Source organism: Triticum aestivum, chromosome 6B, assembly GCF_018294505.1.
Source record: "Triticum aestivum cultivar Chinese Spring chromosome 6B, IWGSC CS RefSeq v2.1, whole genome shotgun sequence".
NCBI lineage: Eukaryota > Viridiplantae > Streptophyta > Magnoliopsida > Poales > Poaceae > Triticum > Triticum aestivum.
In genome coordinates, this window is record NC_057810.1 from 470,487,216 (window position 1) to 470,493,167 (window position 5,952).

A 5,952-nucleotide genomic window follows, 5' to 3' on the forward strand; every position below is an offset into this window, starting at 1 on the left:
CGTATAATAGCAAACTTTAAGATGTCTTTCATTTCCTTATCTTATTTCAGTGAGAATTCCTCCAATAAACTGATGTTCTTATTTCAGTGACACACTCAGTTTAGTTCCCATATTTTACTTCAGTTCAATAGATAAATTATAAGAAGTAAAAAATAACTCCTTGACTGTACCGATTTGCAGCAGTGTAGTTTGCTTCCTTTAAAATTCAGTTAGTTCACCTCGGCCAATAACTCCCACAGCAAAGCCGCCCTGAGGGCGTACAGGAGGACGACGTGTTCGAGGACTGCGATTGGTGGCAGATACAACTAAATTCAGGGTGTTCTTATGCTCTTTTCTTTTTAAGTGCGTTCAATAAAGTCATCTTGAAAATGCTAAAAGAGAATTGCAGTCTTCTCCCTCAACAAAAGTTTGGATTCTAAAGGTATTTATGAAGTGTTGTTAGTTCCGTTTCTTGTCTTCATGATTTTGTGCTTGCTTATCACAAGTTCACGTTACATGCTCAATGTTACAACAGGCCATAGACAAAAAAAGCTCCGGACGCCTCCCTCTGAGATCCGGCCGCCTTCCCCCTGAGGTCCCATGGATGCACCGCCACCGCCCAACCCCTTCTTCCGCAAGGTAGCGCTTGGGCCGCCCTCCTCGCAGCGGTGGCCCTACTGGCCATTGGCGGCGGAAGCTGGGTGGCGGGTGCTGGCATGCTTCTTCTCCGGCGAGGACGCCGTGCTACACCGGCGCCGCCACACATCTTCGGTTCTCGCTAGTATATTTCCTGTAGCAGTTCTTCAGTGCACACAAAAAAGACTAGCATTTCAATTACTATCAATTACTAAATTCTTCAGTTCAGTTCAATTACTGAAATTATTTTAGTTCAATTCTTTTAATAAGTTTCATTTCGAATATATTATTTCTATTCAGTTCAGTTTAGTTCGATGTAGTGCAAAAATTCTGAAACTACTAGATCCGTGTGAGTATTTTGGGTTAGGGTAATGCATGTCTGACTAATTTTTTTATTGTTGTACTAATGACCATTTGTGTGCAGTGCTAATGGCAGTACATTTTGGGTTAGGGTAATGGATGTCTGACCAAAGAAATTATTGTTGTACTAATGTCAGTACTAATGGCGGTTTGTGTGCAGTGCTAATGGAAGTACGATGGATGATAGACTACACAAATTATTGTTGTGTGTGTGATGGATGATACCACTTGCTTTTCATAACATAAAAGATATACATTCAATTTTAGGATTGACGAGGCCATGTCCGCCTCGGCTTTCTGGGATCTTGAACAATGGAATGACGATACACACTGAAATGGCATACAGAAATCTGAATGCTCACACTTGCTACTTGCTAGAGCTGATACTAGGCTTATTTTCATTATGCCACTTGCTACTTGTAGTTGTCATGGGTGCCCGTTGAAATAAGTTGTTTTTGTTAACATGATATTGGTTAATTAATTTTACAGACCTCTTATTGGAATTGGGGCTGCAACTAAAGTAGCAAACACGACTACGTTAGAAGGGTGAGAATTAGTGGGAGCAGGGTATGGATGAGGAAGGAGCACCAGTATCTTCAATGTTGCTGCTGTTTCGTTTCCATCCCTCTCACGTGTGAAGGTGAGTTTCATAATAGAGTAGCTAGACCTATCCGCCTTCCATTTTCTGAATTTTTCTGGGAGCTAGTAGTACCTAAAAGGAGGAAGCTGGCAACTCTGTTTACCTAAATGTGTATAGCACATGTGATGCTACAGAATTTTGCTGGAGCTGGATGAGACTTTTGCCGTTCCCCTTGTACTCCTTCATATAATCAGTTCACGTTTTCAAACCATGTAAGGTAAGATATATCACCTAGAAAGGTACAAAGTAAAACTTCTATAAGTTCAGTGCGTGTGCGGCTGCAATTCTGAGCTTCTTGTCCAGCTATACTAGTGTTGATGAATATCGATTTGATTGAAAATTTAGTTGATTCCTAAGACCCTTGCTAGTCCTTCTACATACAGAAAATTTTTATTCATTGTGAGAAGAGAAAAATGTTGCTCTAGTTAGTTTCTCTTTCAACTATATCATGTACAAGCTCTTGTAGATACAACATGTATAGGCTCTTTATTATATGCCTAGATCAGCACTTCTTGTTTATATGTTACTAAATTATGTAGAATTTCTTCCTGTTCAAGCATGTTTATATGCCTAGCTATCCCAAGTGCTTGTGGTTGTTTATTATATGTAAATAAATTGTGAGAAGTTGATGCTTAATGTTCTAGTTCATGCTCCTCTCCAGGTCAACCTCCTGGGATACACGAAGTTTCAGTTCGTCGAGAGGCTTCCCGGAGCTTCAAAACATTTCACTTCAACTTTTTAGGCTTTTTCAGTACATCTTACAAAGTGTGTAAGCTCCCTGGAGTAGCGCCTTCGAGGCTTGCCCTGCTCCAGCAGTCGTCATCGTGAGGATTAGCCACCGTCTATTTGGCGCGGGACCTACCTGCGATGGTCCCATCTATTGTGAGGTACATCCTTTTTGAATCTCTCCTCTCCGGCTCCGCATGGTGAAGATCTCCGTGTCTACCATTTGTACTGTCAATTTATTTTGAATTGAACTGGTGTTGCACTTGATTCAGATCTGAGGGAAAAAACATAACTACATAATTCAGTTCCTGATTTGCATCCTATAAAACCAAACAGTGAAGAAACACACCCCTGTACTTTCGCTCTTGTACTGACAGATCATGAATATAGGAAGCTGCAACCTTTGACATTATTCTGTACTGAGATTTTGGTGCGAGAACAAGAATGTCGAGAGCATGTGTATGGACAAGTAGTTGTGCTTGGGTAGAATTTATTGAGGATTTTAGAGAGCTGGGCAAGCCAAAGTAAATCATGCACTCACCCAAAAGTTCAGCAAAAACGTTTACCTCAGTTCAGACTCAAGAATTTCTGGTTTCGGTATTTCCTTACCTTCATGTGCAGTAACAAAGTGCGTGCATTTGGTGGTTTTATGAAGGAGTTAAGATTTTATTTGATTTTCTGTTCGGGTTTATAAATGGAATAAATTTATGTAGAATTCAAGGGACTGAGATTAGATTTGTACTGTTTGTTCATGGAAAAGGAATCTGCTCTTCTCTTTGTTGAAATTACAATATGTAGTTTTGCTCTCAGCATTGCAATTTCACATGTTTGTTGTATTAATTATTAGTTTGTGTAATTAGCCGGCCATGTTGTGTATTCTGGCCAGTTCGTGTGTGTATTGTGTTGCCCTCGAGCTGTATGAGAGGCCGCCCGCGGAGCCGAGGAAGTCGTCGATCTGGTCGAGGCATGCTCTTATTCTCAATTTTCAGTAGCATAGAAATTTGAAAGTTCGAATGCCAGACCTTGGTAAGTTCTCCTTGACAAAACATCATCTCTCATATTTGTTCCTACTTTTGTAGGTTGCAGCAAAAACAAGATGCACATGTTCATTTTTTGTATGCTTTTCAGTACATCTACTTCCCGACGGTGAGTCATATTTCCTTTGTGTTTCCATCTTCATATATAGCACAAACAAGTGCTTGTGGTTATGCTTCAGAATGAGCACCATACTGCCTCTTGGTTCAGTTCAATATATAATTTTAGTTAAGTGCAATATATAATTTTAGTTTAGTTCAATATCTTGAGTATCACCTTTCTCTGCCATGAACTCATGCTAACTATGAGCAACTAAATTCACTCTGAATATGATGATACTAAACCATAAGTTAGCTCTTAACTCACATATTTGTCTTAACAATTGACAGGTCTGAATATGTTGCCCCCACCATGCCGATTTACTGCTGCGACCTCGTTGATTCCCCGCCTTCGAACTGCTCCCTCAATCCCCTCCATGGACCACTGCCGACGGTGGGCTGCACCTTCCACGGGAAGCCACGTGACCGTGTAGATGCACGTCTTCATTGAGTCGCTCACTGCGCATATGTGTGTGTTGTGTTTGTGTGTGCGTGGCCGCGAGCATGCTTCGCATTTTGGTGTTGTCTATGTGTGGTCGTGTGGTCGTCTCACCTCAAACACATCCTAGGCCGGTGCATGAGTTGCTGAGGAAATGCCCAAGGTTGTGGCCTCTCAACCACAACTTCGTCTCATGGAAGCTGTTGGATGTGGACAGCCAGAACGAGTTCAATTCTACATGGCTCATCGAGGAGAAAAAGAAGAGGAACTCGAGTGGTTTCTCTGTGGAGAAGGGCAGAAGAAATTGTGCTTTGAACATGCTTGTTGATACGCCCATGAGAACGGGTGCATTTTTCTATAGATTTTTGTGTTGCTGACAAAGCTACACAAGTTGTATTTTTACAAGTTGAACTTAACAATATACTCTAGAAAGTTCGTGCATGTGTGGATGTTCTTTTGACATTAAACTGTTAAGTGCTTGCAAAATCTACAGTGTTGATCCATCAGCATTCGCAGCTTTTCACCTTAGTTGTGTATGTTATGTGTTTCAAATGCTCAATGAAGTCTATGTTCTCAATTCATGTATAACTACCTAGGCATTCATGTATTACTAACCAGTAAGTACACCCGTTACTTTTCCCACTTATCTGTGTTAGTGGTGAATAGTTCAAATTCTTGGCAAATTTTGAAGTGTTCAAAATTGATAAAGGTGGTAAGTTCGAACGGAAAATAAACGAACCCTTAGGCAATTTAACTGAGGGAAAATAGTGAGTTCATGCATTACTAGTGCTCTCCCTGCTATCCTTTCAGTTCAACAATATTAACCATGCAAGTTTGGGGATGATCATACCAACCATTGAAAAAGTTATGAGCAAAAAAATACAAAAGCGGAGTAAAGTCCAGTCTGTGAAAACATGCTCGGTAAAAACTATGCGGACATCAGTTCAAGTACTTATTTTTGGAACCATTTAAAATTACCCAGTGAAAAATACATCAGTACAAACACACACATAGATCAGTACAAGGACTCTGTTTTTTCTGACGGGAAAATAACACAATGACTCTCACCGTATTCAAAATTACTCTTCAACGATTATAAATTTGAGAAAATGTCCAACATGACTAAGTTTCACATTTTTGATAGCTATCCAGCGATATATTATTTGCCCCATTTCGACCAACTTTTTAAAAAAACAGCATTCAAAACCAATTTTAACCGTATTTGAATTTGTATTTAAACCGTAAGTAATTAGAAAAAACTTTCTATACACAAAAGTTGCGCATTTTCCATAGCTTTCCAACGCCGTATCATTTGCATCAATCCGAAAAACTGTTTGCAAAAAACAGTGAAAATACATTTCGCCCAGAATTTTACCGTTTTTCAAATTACTTTTAAATCATATAGAATTTGAAAAAATAGTAGATATATAGAAGATGAGGATTTTCACAAGCTTTCCAACGCCATCTCATTTGGTCAATTCCGACAAATCGTTTGAAAATTAAGTCCGAAATACGATTCACGTTTTCGGTTTTGAAAAAAAGGTATTTTCAAAACTGTTCTTAAATCATAATTTTTTTGCAAAAACAAATTATAAGATTGTAATGTGGATGTCAAGAGCTTTCCAACGATATATTACACGCCCTGTTTTGACAAAAAAATTGAAATTTTTTTGAACTAAATAAGACGATTTTTAACAGCAGCAGAAAGCATCAGTTCAACCGCTCGAATTTCATCAGTTCAACCGCTTGAATTCATCAGTTCAAGTAGGGTAACAGAATAATATTCTATTACACGTAACATAATAGCCCAGATGTATATATATATATATGTATATAGCCGGTCTATTCCGCTCATATTAGCAGAATAACTATTCTGATAACGCTTTCGCACTGCACGCTCAGCGCAAGTGCACCTCATTCTTTGAACGAAGTGTGCTGCAGTACTCACACGAGTGAACTTCTCGTCGGAAAAAACTACATCCGTTGTTTTTTTGGTACTGATTTTGCTCTAGTTTTTTAACTATTTATCGGAATGAGGC

At 39.2% G+C, this 5,952-nt stretch overlaps 1 long non-coding RNA gene across 1 annotated transcript; it reads left to right on the plus strand.

The window, feature by feature from the left end:
• The first annotated feature begins 1,033 nt into the window (after nt 1–1,033).
• LOC123134245 (uncharacterized) lies at nt 1,034–2,621 on the plus strand. The gene is made up of 2 exons (XR_006465595.1): nt 1,034–1,615; nt 2,277–2,621. It is a non-coding gene; the product is annotated as an uncharacterized lncRNA (long non-coding RNA).
• Nucleotides 2,622–5,952: the final 3,331 nt, after the last annotated feature.